At 38.6% G+C, this 13,546-nt stretch overlaps 1 protein-coding gene and 1 pseudogene across 2 annotated transcripts in view; one reads left to right on the forward strand and one right to left on the reverse strand.

Moving 5' to 3' along the window:
* PREX2 (phosphatidylinositol-3,4,5-trisphosphate dependent Rac exchange factor 2) overlaps positions 1–13,546 on the forward strand; it is a 334,883-nt gene that overhangs the window by 121,249 nt on the left and 200,088 nt on the right. The gene's annotated exons all lie outside the window — the stretch shown is intronic.
* On the reverse strand, positions 5,746–5,830 carry LOC127490896 (U2 spliceosomal RNA; annotated as a pseudogene).

A 13,546-nucleotide genomic window follows, 5' to 3' on the forward strand; every position in this document is an offset into this window, starting at 1 on the left:
TCTAACATCTAAAAACAATATATAGGTGCTTTTAGCACCTAGTACAATAAAAGACATCTTCAAAAGCTTACAAATAAGAATGAAAAGGCGTTGAATGTGATGACTTCCTTCTTTTTTTGCTACTCCTTTTTTCCTTCTCTTAACCTCAAATCTAAGTGTACATTTGAGAACCAGGAGGTACTGCATTTGTTTTAATTTGCAGTTGCTGAAGCTCAGGTAGGTGGCATGTAGAGGGGCTTTGTGTACAATGAGCATTCAGAAATAGGAATTCCTTCCCCATCCGGGCTGTACGCCTCCAAGGACTGTTGTCACTAAAAAAAGCCAAGAACTGGAACATCTGTTTATGGACACCTTTTATTTATTCTTTTCCTTACTGACTCTTTCCTTCACTTTGTATGAAAACTGCTTTAAAGTGTATAAATATGTCCCAAATTGTACATCTTCTCCCTCTCTTATTCCCACTCTTACATTTAACACAGATCACTTTTCAGTTAAATTTAAACACCTAAGAATAATTGTGTGTTAATTACAGAGTTCAACCAGTAGTAGTAAGTAGAACAAAAAAACAATACTAAAAGGGATAAAGTATTAAGTTGTACATCAACAGTCAGGACAAGGGCTGATCAAGTCACTGTTTCTCATAGTGTCCATTTCACTTCAACAGGTTTCCTTTTTGGTGCTTGGTTAGTTGTCACCGATCAGGGAGAACATATGATATTTGTCCCTTTGGGACTGGCTTATTTCACTAAGCATGATGTTTTCCAGATTTCTCCATGTTGTTGCAAATGACCGGATTTCATTGCTTTTTACTGCTGTATAAATGGGACATGCTCAAGCTGACTTGCCCCAAATGGTAGAGTTAGAAACATGCCAGGGGATTCCAGTTCAATCCCATCAAGTTGGCATGTACCAATGCCATCTCTCTAATCAAGTGATCAATTTCAGATCACAATTGATCACACTGATAGGTCTAAGAGTCAAAGGGATCACATAAACAAGACTAGTGTCTGCTGATACTAACTGATGGATTAAAAAGGGAGAGAACAATCCAACATGGGAAGCGGTATACACAGCAGACCCATAGAATGGCAGATGTCCTAAATAGCACTCTGGCCTCGGAATCAGCCCTTAAGGCATTCGGATCCAGGTAAAAAGCCCATGAGAGTATTATAGGCGTGGAAAACCAAGACATTCTGGCAAAAAAAAAAAAAAAAAAAAAAAAAAAAAAAAAAAAAAACACACCTAAATGAAAGATCTCTGTGAGTGAGATCCCAGTGGAAAGAATGGGCCATCAAAGAAGGAGGTACCTTTCTCTGAAGGGAGGAGAGAACTTCCACTTTGACTATGACCTTGTCTAAATAAGATCGGAGTTGGCAAACTCAAAAGGCATCCATAGCCTTGGCAACTCATGACTAGAGCCTAGGGAGATTACTGATGCCATAAACAAGAGTGTCAATTTGTTAAGTCAACAACAGGTGCACTTACTCCTCATGTAGGATCTCTGTCCTTAATGTGTTGTACAATGTGAATTAACGCTATAACGAGTACTCAAACTGTATTTTACACTTTATGTTCTGTGTGGGTGCAAACTGTTGATATCTTTACTTAATATATACTAAATTGATCTTCTGTATATAAAGATAATTGAAAATGAATCTTGATGTGAATGGGATGGGAGAGGGAGCGAGAGATGGGAGGGTTGCGGGTGGCAGGCAATTTATGGGGGGGAAAAGCCATTATAATCCATAAGCTGTACTTTGGAAATTTATATTTATTAAATAAAAGTTAAAAAACAAAAACAAAAAAAATAAAGTGTATAAATATGAACCATCCACTTGTATTGATACTGGGTGGAGTAGTTTTAAGCCTGTCTTTTTGCCCTGTCCTTCTTCATAAAATCCAGCTACTTGCATACTTTCTTTTGGGAAGACAGAAATCTACCAGGATGGGAAAACTAATTATATTGCAGAGAATATTGGCAAGAGAAACTATGAATAACCTCAGCTTCTGAAGCAAAGAAATACACTAAACAAATCTCAATACACTACCTAACATTATAGAAGCTAATTTTCTACTCATATAAAAATCCATCAGTGGTGGAGGATCAGAGTATGATAGTCTGCTCCTTTGCAGTGTTTAGGTACTTGGAGGAGTCAGCCATCCTCAAGTTGTAGCTCCCCAAGGTCACCTTGAGGGTTTTTTCTTTGTTTGTTTTGGCTTTTAAGTGCTTATGTACTTCCCATTATGCATCATTTTTGTGCACATGTCCTTGGCCACAACTCAATTACATGGTCACCCTTGATTGCAAGAGAAATTGAGAAATGTTGTATAGTGTATGCCATGAAACAAAAGTTGCTGATAAACAACAACCCAGTTTTTTTTTTTTTAACTGAGGCATAGCTCCCCATTATATTGAAGTTCTGTGGGATCATACTAAAGACCAAGTATTATGTGTATGTATATGTGTGTGTGCATTAACATTTTACAGTGGCACCTGCTTATAGTAGCCACAAAATGCCTTTAGAATTGCTATTTTCTATTTTAACACTTCTCTTTTCCATTGAAGTTTTGTGACCTCTGTTATCAATTTGAATGACTTCAAACTATTATGAATTAGACATATTAAAATTATCTTAAAACTATGTCAACAACTGATGATACCATGTTAATTGCTTAAAAAGTGTTGGATGGTCAACTTTTTAATACTTCTTTATTTTTGTACTTACCTTTCTTCTGGAAAGAGCTAAACTGAGTTTGAGTGCAGCTTTTTCCTTTTTGGCTATGGGGTTTCTTATAATGGATAAGGATCCTTTATAGTAACTTTTAGTTCCAGAGCTAGAAAGAGTCAGGTTGTAGGGGAAGGATGTACTTTCAGAGGAATTGCAGGAATGTTTTCATTTCACCTTTCTATTCCTTTTTCAGTGTTTTGACAAACAGATCTCTGAATCAAATGAGAAATTTTTGCATATTTGCCTAGTGAATTGGTTTCTGAAAATTGGTGACAGCTATTATGGGAGTAATTTTACAATAGCAAAACTGTGATATAACTTTGTAGAAATAAGTAACCAGTTAAATACATTGAGACCAATTGCAGGTATTATAAGGTAGAATTGAAATGGCATGTATTAAATATCTTTGTAGACATAGTCTTTTAGTCTCATCTGTTCTTTAGTTCATGACTGATGAAAAATTTGAAAGGAACTGCAAAGTTGCATAGCAGGGAATCACCGCAGCAATTCTGTTAACGTTTTTCTGACATTATTGTACTGCCCCTGCTGAAAAGGAAAAGAAACTCAAAGTGAAACTTTTTTTGAAGCCATTTATTAAAATGGAAAATTTCAGTCCTAATCAGTTTTTTGATCTTAGACACACTTTTTCCAGCAATATGATTTGGAAAGGAAAATACATTTTTCAATTAGAATTTATTTTGAAATTTCAAATGAAAAAAATACCTTAAATATTTAATTTTGAGAATTGACAACTCTTTTGAACGGTGATATATGTATATCTATGTATGTGTGTATGTATAAAACTTGATTAACTTTTTTGAGAGATATAGCACTGAATTCTTACTATTAATATTGTTCTGATCATCACTGTTTGATTGCAATGTGGCCTTCATTTTACTCCTGTAAGAATTTGGTTGGTTATAATGTCAGATATGGCAAACAGATTTTTTTTTATCACAAGAAACCAATTTTTTTAAAAAAACTCTGAACTAATTCAGATTCCTCCAAACTAGAAGTAACAGAACATATCCCATTTTACATCAATGAAGTAATTCTATTAGAATGAAGAATTAGGAGCCAAATGTGCTAGTTTTATTTGTGTGTCGTTCCAGCTGCACTTTAGTGAAAATAGAATTCCTAAAATACAGTTGAATGAACCATCTGCTTTAAAGAGAAGAAGCAAAAAAAGTTGACTATCATTGCTATTATTCTCTTTGCGAATACGGTTGAGAACTTCGTCTGAGGCAAAGCTGTACTGTAGTGGAATCCTTGGGTTGAGGCAGCATATACTTTCTCTCTGATATTAAGTTAGTATTCATCTTGTCTGGCTCTCTTATTTATAGTCTAAATGCTGATGTGAGAATTCAGAACCCTTATTTGTTACATCCTGTGGTGTGCTAAAGTTATCTCATATAAGCTTGTAAGGGCTGATAGTTAAATTAAAATATTTATATGCTGTCTGGATGTGTAAACATAATCATTATTAAAAATTAAAATATGTAAACATGTAAGTACATAGATTGTATTAAAAATAGCCATAATGCATTCTTATAAGTTACCACTTCCAAATTATTTTATTACATTTTGCAGTTATCTATTCTCGTGAGGTTATTTATGGTTCTTGTTTCTGTGTGGTAGAAATCCCATATAATGATGTGCCACTGCTGTGAGTAACTCTGCTTGCAGTGACTTTGTGTTGGTAAACTTGAAATTGGCCGAAGTGGGAGGGTTTACACCAGAGCTCTCCCTCTCCTCTCCCCAGCTCCACCACCTAGAGAGCCAGCTGTTAAAGCTTTCCTGTCTTTGCTTAAATGTCTCATTAGGGAAATTTCTCACTGTATGACCTGTACTGTTACTAGTTAATAAACCCATTTTGCATGCTAGAGAACTATCTTGCATTTTTCCAAGCCCATAATTGAGTTGCAGATTAGCTCAAGGTTAATAGTCACTCACAAGAGCTTTCCTTCAGCAAAGCAATCCATTTTGAATAGAATAAGCTATGACTTTTATTTTTGACAAGAGATATGTGGGCCCAGCAAGTCCTTGAATTTTGTAGTATCAAGATAATAATTGAATGATAAGAATGGAGATAGACTGACTCCTTAGGATGAATAAATGATCTTGAAATATGCCCTAGGATTTCAGCATGTCTCTCTTGATTTTGTTTTCTTTTTACATGTGCTTTTCTCTTTATGGCTTGGCCTGGGGTAAAAAGATGCCACAGAGCTATGTTGTCTATTTTGGACAACAGTGTTAGAGTAGTTTTATGACTGTCCCTGAATATTGGCGGAGTATATGATACCCCTTGAACTGAGAAGGAATCCTGAGACCAGAGAATGAGGCAGGAAGCTCCATCTAAGAATAAAAGAATTCATTAGGGCAACTTAAACAAAGGATTCCAGCCCAGGATGAAGAAGCCATCTAGACAAAATGGTTCAAGTGAGATTTTTTTTTATACCATAGGATTGTAGAAGGAAAAAGACTTTGTACATTGACAGATCAATATAGAGTGTGGAGCTCGTACTACAACATTATTTAACTATGCTTCAGGAGTTAGCCCCTCAGGTGTCTTGCTGGCCTTTCTAACATAATCGGGAAGGCTTGTGCTAGCACTTAAACCTTATGGCGGGGCCAGCAAGTTGGGCAGGTAGGCAGCGCTGAGGCCAGAGTGGCCAGAATGGAGGGGCTGGGCGTGTGTTCATTGCAGCAGTGAAGATGCTTTTGGGAGACTTACATTCCATTTTGGCTTGCTTAGATTTAGTCTGGACTCCACTTTCTGTTAATGCACACCCTGGGTGGTAGCAAGTACTTGATTCCCTGCTACCCAAGGTGGGGACCTGGGTTGAATTCCAGGCTCCTTGATTTGTTCTAGTCCAACTCTAGCTGTGGCAAGCAAGCATTTGGGGAATGAACCAGCGGGTGGAAGATATATTCTTCCTCTTGCTCCTCTGGTCTTCTTCCTCTTTTCCGCTTCCTCTTCCCCTTCCATCCCTCTTTCCTTCCTCTCTTCCTCCCTTTTTCTTTCCTTATCTCTCTCTCTCCTTCTTTTCTGATAAGAACAGATACTACACTTGATCTTAGCCAAAAGGCCGAGAAGCGATCTCTCTCGTTCTTTTCCTCTTCTCCCTTCCCCCCTCCTCTCCTCCCCTCCCCTTCTTTCTCCTCCTCACCCCCCATTTAAAATTAATTAATTAACTGGAGGGGTAAGGCTCCAGATGGAGTTAATATGGTTTGCTTTCACAGAGGTGTAAGCCAGGTACAAAATCTGGATAGACTGGGATAAAAAGTTAAATATTCACGTGTGTGCGTGTGCATGTGTGTGTGTGCATGTGCACAGGTGTTTCTCACAAGTATTTTGACATTCTCCTGCTGTTGCCAAATGTTGTTAATGAGATGAATTCTGACAACTTTTCCTTCCATTTCTAGTAAAAAGCAAAGGGCTAAGTCTGTTATCTAAACATCCAAATATAGTTATTGCAGTACATTTTCTCCTCTATAGTTGTTGCAATCCCTAAAAAATTTTTTGAAATACAAAGTCTTGGAACTTCAATTTGAAGTTTTCTTACTAGAGCAGTCTTTTTTTTTTTTTTTTATTAGGCCACATACAAAACTATAGCCTGGAAAAAAAGACAACTTGAGAGGTGATTTAATAGGGGTCCTTTTTCCCAGCTTTATTGAGATATGAAGGACAAATAAAATCTGTATGTACTTGTGGTATACAACATAATGTTTGATATACAAATTATGGAATGATTGTCTCAACCAAGCTAATTAACGTATCTGTCATCTCAAATAATTACCAGGTTTGTGTGTGTGGTGAGAATCTTTAAGATCTACTGTTAACAATTTTCAAGTATGCAATATCCTATACTACATTTTCTCCATACATTGATTCATCAGTTGACACTTAGGTTGATTACATATCTTGGTTATTGTGAATAATATGGCATTGAACATAGGAGTGCAGATGTCTCTTTGCATACTGATTTTATTTCCTTTGAATTGATAATCAGAGATGGGATTGCTATATTATATAACAGTTCTATTTCATATTAGCTTTACTAATTGACATTTCCATCAACAGCTTACAAGAATTCCCTTTTCTTCACATCCTCACTAACTCTGCTCTTTTATCTTTCTGATAATATCTATCGACAGATGTATAAGGTTATATCTTATTGTGGTTTTGATTTACATTTCCCTGATGGTTAGAGGTGTTGAATACCTCATTGCCATCTGAATTTTTTTCTTTTTAGAAGTACCTATTTAGGTTCTGTGTACAATTTTTAATTGAATTACTTGTATTTTTGATATTGAGTTTAATGAGTTCCTTAGATGTTTTGGATATTAACTCCATATTGGATATATGGCCTACAAACACCTTTTCCATTCTGTAGGTTGCATTTTCATTTTGTTAATGTTTTTGTTTGCTGTGTGGAACCATTTTAGTTTGCTAAAGTCTTGTTTGTCTATTTTTTGCTTTGTAGCGTGTGCTTTTGCCATTATATCCAAAAAACCTTTCCTCTATGCTTTTTTATTTTTTATCCACAAAATTTTTTGCTTTTTTAACCAGCAAGTTTTTAAAATTTTTTATACTTTTTTAGCATTTTGCTACATCCACTTAAAATGCAGACATTTTATACATATACATTTTTTTCTTGAAAACAGATATTACTATCACAGAGTGAGAGATTCATGACAATAATCATAGCATGGGGAAAGAAAAGTATAATGTCATTTATTTGGAAGATTCAGTAAAGCAATATTTATAGCTGAATACCCAATGATAGGACACACACACATTCTTTATACTCTTTGTATTCCATAGCTTTGTTTTCGTGGATTGAGCTGCTATAAATATGGGAATGCAGGTAACTCTTTCATTCGCTGATTTCATTTCTTTTGGATATATTCCCAAGAGTGGGAGAGCTTGCTCATATGGTAGATCTATTTTTAGTTTTCTGAGGAATCTCAATACTGTTTTCCCCAATGGTTGTACCAATGTGTACTCCGACCCATGGTGTATTTGGGTATCTTTTTCTCCACAGCCTCTCCAGCATTTGCTATTTTTTGACTTTTGGAGTGAAGCAAAGAGACCATCTTTCCCCATTATGTGTTCTTGGAAACTTTCTAAAAGATCAGTTGACCATAAATACGTGGATTTATTCCTGGAATCTCTATTCTGTTTCGTTAGTCTAGTTGTCTGCTTTTATGTCAGTACAATGCTGTTTTGATAAGTATAGCTTTGTAGTATATTTTCAAGTCAAGTAATGAGATGCTACCACTTTATTGCTTTTGCTTAAGATTACTTTGGTAGGACACGGTCTTTTGTAGTTCCATATAGATTTTTAGATTTACCTTTTTACTTCTGTAAAGTAGAAACTTGAATTTTGACAGAGATTGCATTGAATCTATAGGTGGCTTTGGGTAGATGGACGTTTAACACTGTTTATTCTTCTAATCCATAAACCTGGAATGTATTTCCATTTACTTATGTGTTCTGTTTCCATCATTGGTGTTTTGTGATTTTCAGTGTTCAGATCTTTCACACCCATAGTCAAACTTACTTGTAAGTAATTTGTTTATGCTTTTGTAAATATAATCATTTTCTTAATTTGTTTTTAGATACTCCATTTAAATAGAAATGCTAATGATTTTTGTATGTTGATTTTGTATTCTGCCACATTACTGAAATCATGTTTTGGTTCCAATGGTTTTGGGGTACGGTTTTTAGAGTTTTCTCTATGTCACATCATGCCAACTGCAAATAGACAGTATTTCTTCCTTTTGATTTTGTTTTTAATCTATTTATTCTGGTTAGGACTTCCAGTACTTCACTAAGTACAAATGACGAGCGTAGACATCATTGCCTTCTTATTCCTTATCTTAGATGATAAGTCTTCAGCTTTTCCCTGTTGAATATGAAGTTAACTGTGGGCCTGTCAGCTATGGTCTTTATTATGTTGAAGTACATATACAATTTGTTGAAGCTTTTATTGTGAAAGGATGTTGAATTATGCCAAATGCTTTTTCTAAATCTGTTTAGGTGACCATATGCTGTTCATCCTCCATTCACTTTATGTGGTGTATTATATTGATTCATTTGCATATGTTGAACCTTCTTGCATCTCAGGGATAAATCCCACTTGATGATGATGTATGACCCTTTTGTTACACTGTTGCATAAGGTTTGCTAGTATTTCATTGAGGATGTTTGCATCTATGTTCATCAGGAATATTGGCCTATAGTTTTCTTAAAATGTTCTTGTCTGGCTTTGGTATCATGGCTTCCAGCCATGGTGGTGGTGGCTAGAGCCTAGGATGGTGTCCAGGTTGTAGATAGTGCCATAGATAAGACTGCACCATTTTACTAACATTCCCCCATTTTGTTTTTTGTAAAGCAAGAGTTGTATGGGGTTACATTATTCTCAAAAGTCCAGGAGGGGTAGAGGTACAATGATCTGTCTTTAAAGCTACTTCCTGGCCGGCGCCGCGGCTCAATAGGCTAATCCTCCGCCTAGCGGCGCCGGCACACCGGGTTCTAGTCCCGGTCGGGGCGCCGGATTCTGTCCCGGTTGCCCCTCTTCCAGGCCAGCCCTCTGCTGTGGCCAGGGAGTGCAGTGGAGGATGGCCCAGGTGCTTGGGCCCTGCACCCCATGGGAGACCAGGAAAAGCACCTGGATCCTGGCTCCTGCCATCGGATCAGCGCGGTGCGCCGGCCGCTGCGCGCCAGCCGCGGCGGCCATTGGAGGGTGAACCAACGGCAAAGGAAGACCTTTCTCTCTGTCTCTCTCTCTCTCACTGTCAACTCTGCCTGTCAAAAAAAAAAAAAAAAAAAAAAAAGCTACTTCCTGATGACATGGGGTGATGAAGTACTCTCGAGCTGCTGTCTCCTGGGTGGGGAGCCAAGTATATCCCTGCAGCAGCATTTGGTTGACTGCCTGGCTGGTGAAGGCCTTGGTTCGTTCCATTATCAATTCCTGTAAACACTTAAAAGACACAATAGTATAAAAGACAGGGTGAGAATAGCAACCAGTGTTCCTAGCAGTGGCATTAACCAAGCAATGAGAGGATTTCATAGAGGAGAGGAAATGAGGAAGGTCTCTGGACCCTTGTGAAGACTGGTGGACATGGTTTAAAGCTAATTCCAACCAAGACTGGGAGAAAGGCCACTCATGTTTTTCAGGTCGAGGGGTTCGTGTGTAGAGAAATTCTGAACAATCATAAAACATGAAGTGGGGGAGAGGATCATCAATACACACAGGTTGGCAATAGAGCCATTGATGTTAGAGTAGAGGCTATGATTACAAAGGAATGATGCCCCAAGTGGGCTAGATAGGGTCTAGAACAAAGGACAGAGTCATTAATGGAGAACATAACAAAGCTGCTGTCTAAACATGAGTAAGTTTTCCGATTGAGAAGCACATAGAACCTGACAGAGGGGCCTGATAATAAATTGTTGAGCTTTAAGGCCTTGTCAGTTATGAGGCCCAGACCTATCTATCTCTTCACATGGGGTGTGAACCTCCTTGGAAAGGCACCCTGTTGACTTCCATTAGCTAGCTGGCCTGGGAGGAGAGCTGGCCAGGTAAAGGCAGGTGACATCTTCTGCCTGACATATTACTGACCTTACTTGGCCATTCCCTCAGCAGTGGTGATCACTTTGGAAGCTGGGTCGAATGGAGAGCTTTTCAGGTTGGAGCCAGCAAGATCTGCAGCTCTGACCTGGGCATCCTTTGATTCCAGGGCAGTTCCATTTCCAGTGATCCAACTCTGGCTGGTAGAGCTGCCAGGGTGTGGGGAGCAACTCGGACTAGACTAAGTTACTGGAATTAAGACTTATTCTATGCATCTGCTCTCCCACAATATGGCGCTGGGAGAGGAGTAAACAACTTCTACACAGCTGCCTCCAGTTTGACCAATAACCTGCAGGAGCTGATCCTGCTCCTGATTGGAGGAGAGCAGCGTACTTGGCGTGTGGGTAGCAGAGTTGGGATTGGTGGAAGAGGACTATAAAGGAGGAGAGAGACAACATGCACCAGGAACATCTAAAAGGAACATCTATCTGAAGGAACACCTGTGCAGCCCCTGAGAGAGCTGGCCGGCGGTGTGCCGCTCCCCCACGGAAGTGGGGAAAGTGGCAGGGGGCACCGCCCTTCCACGGAGGTGGAAGGATTGGCAGCCAACCCGGGAAGAACCAGCAGCAAACCCGGGAAGGGCCGAGCAGACAAAAGAACAGCGCAGGGTCCTGTGTCGTTCCTCTGAGAAGAGGGGGAGCGACACCAGGGATCTTCATAAGCTGACTTCTGCTGAAGCCCTGGCTTTCCGCATTGAAAGCCACTGCAGTGGACTGGCCTGTTGGGTCTCTTTGAGGGAAGATCACTGTTTAGAACAGCCATTAATAGGCCTGCCGCCTATCTTTACATTGCTTTTGATGCCTAGCTTCCTTTTCCTCCTGGTTTTTGATGCAAGTCAAGGGGGTATTCAAGTCCCATCTGTAATCTTTGTGGCCTAAACTTGAAGTCTGTAGTCACAGGCATGTTCTGATAGTGGCTTTTTGTGAGGTAGACAATGCCCGTGAGGAAAGCTATGTCCTTACTTTAAAACTTCTTCTCCCTTTGTTTGGTCTGAAAGGGAGGTTTTGCCTGTTTACTGTGCTGATGGTGAAGTAAATCTAGCTGTGAAATTATAATTTAAGTTCTCATTTTGGCTATGCTGTTACAGATGTTAGCCATCCCTCTTATAAGGTCTAAAAATCAAAATGTATACTCTAGAGAGTCCTTCAGAATTGAATTAGTTTCCTATCCTGAAGAGAATAGAGAAATGAGGAAACAAGTCAGGCTTAAAATAGAGAAAGGGAGCCAGTCCCAGATCACTTACTGACAATAGCAGTATCAAATGAAAACTTAGCAAGCAATTTCAACCATTAGATAACAACTTAGGAAAAACATTTACCAGAAGGTCCAATGCCTTCTATACATTCTAAGAATACATGTATTCGGAAATATCTCTTAAACATCTAACATGGTATAGCTGCTTGTTTAACCAGCAAACTCAAACACAAACATATAAAAATGTTTTTAGTTTCTTTCTACCAACAAATTGAAAACATCTGATACAGAGATTTGGGAATCAAAATATGTCCCTGATTAATTTTAGCAGTTTAAATTTATGAGCAATTAATTATCTGAAAGCCAATTAAAACAAAGCTCTTAATAAATTTTCCCATGTAGACATACTATATGTGCACACGTGTAACCTAACATACAAGATAGAACAATAGAGCAGCTTCAGTAATAGTTTCCTAAAATCTTAAGCTGTTTTTTTTTTTATTACCATGAACCAATTAGAATTATTTTCTTCTCTTAGTGACCTCAATTAACCATACTTTTTCCCAATTGGAACCATTATTGGCTTCATCTGTTTACAGAGCCATCCCAAAGTACTGAATACAATAGAAGTGGCTGGAAAAAGTCCATCGAAACCTATACAAAACTGGATGACCAAAGACTTTAAATAGCCACGTTTAAAATTGTAAACTCACTAATCAACAAGAGGCACTTTTATATTTCACATAGTATTTTTGAAAGCACCTGTAGGATTCTATAAAACATTTAACCTTTTTAGGCCTCTGGGCCTTTCTCATTTAGATAACCATCATGTCCAGTAACACAAGGTCATTACACTTTTTAGCTTTCAGACAATTCTGTCAGTAGCAGCTTATATTATCAAAACTTAAAATTTAGCACCACTTCACATTTTGACAGTACTTTTAATATAATCCAAATAGCCTGATTAGTTGGTGTCTCTACAAAATGAGACATATCCTTTGACATTTCCAGGGGCCCAACTGGAAATACCAAAATCCAAATTCTTTGGAACTTTGATTTTTTTTTTTGAATGCCTGACAAAGATGCCAAGAAGGCTTAAAATATCTGGTTGAAATAAGATCCCTTAACATCATGAATAATATAGACCAGATTTGATCACTGTTACAAGGCAGTTATTCAAATGTTTTAGTGGTGGAGGTCAAAGACTTGATTTTTCCTCTCTGGCTGACTCATGATAAAACAAAAGAGCCATCAGAGAGTTGGCTATCTAATTTGTTTCTTGATAAGCAGAGAGCTCAGAAGGATGGGATCACCACTCCTTTGCTGTTCTTAGGGTAAAACTGCAGCAGGAGAACAAGGGGCAAAGACCAGTTGGAGGATAAGGGCTGGAGGGTGAAAGCAAGGAGAAAGCCATTTGCAAACTTGTGAGAGAGGGGAAAAAAAAAACTTGTGGGAGGGTCATTGATAAGACAGGGGGAGTAGACTTTCGACCAAGCCTGGTTCTAAGATAAAGTTGAAATTCCTGGGTGGGAGGGGATGGTACAGTGAGCTGAAACAGTGAGAGCTGGGGCTGCAAACTTAGAAGGAAGGGATTTCGTCTCAGGCCCTTGACCTCTAGAAGAAACTTTGGAGGCCAAAAGGACCTGAGCCAGAGAGCAGGATGTACACATAGAAGGTTTAGATCAAAGATGGGAAAAAGCTTGAACATATGGGATCTTCCTTTTTCCTGATTGCTCACAAAAGTGACAAAGCTATCATGGTTAGCATTTGAGGTCTGGAGCCAATTTGAGAGGGACCATATTACTTACAATGCAACCAAGAGGAGAATTGGATGGAACACAGGAAGAAGAAGTTCCCATGGCAACCTGTAGTTGGATTGTAGGTATTGGGCGTCCCCGAGATCACGGCCATCTGACTGATGAGACAATATGGGAACAGAGGCCAGGGGTTGTCACCCACATGCTCAGTGGAGCCTAGGGCTTAGCC

Source organism: Oryctolagus cuniculus, chromosome 6 (assembly GCF_051225735.1).
Source record: "Oryctolagus cuniculus isolate XC-2025 breed Fujian yellow rabbit chromosome 6, ASM5122573v1, whole genome shotgun sequence".
NCBI lineage: Eukaryota > Metazoa > Chordata > Mammalia > Lagomorpha > Leporidae > Oryctolagus > Oryctolagus cuniculus.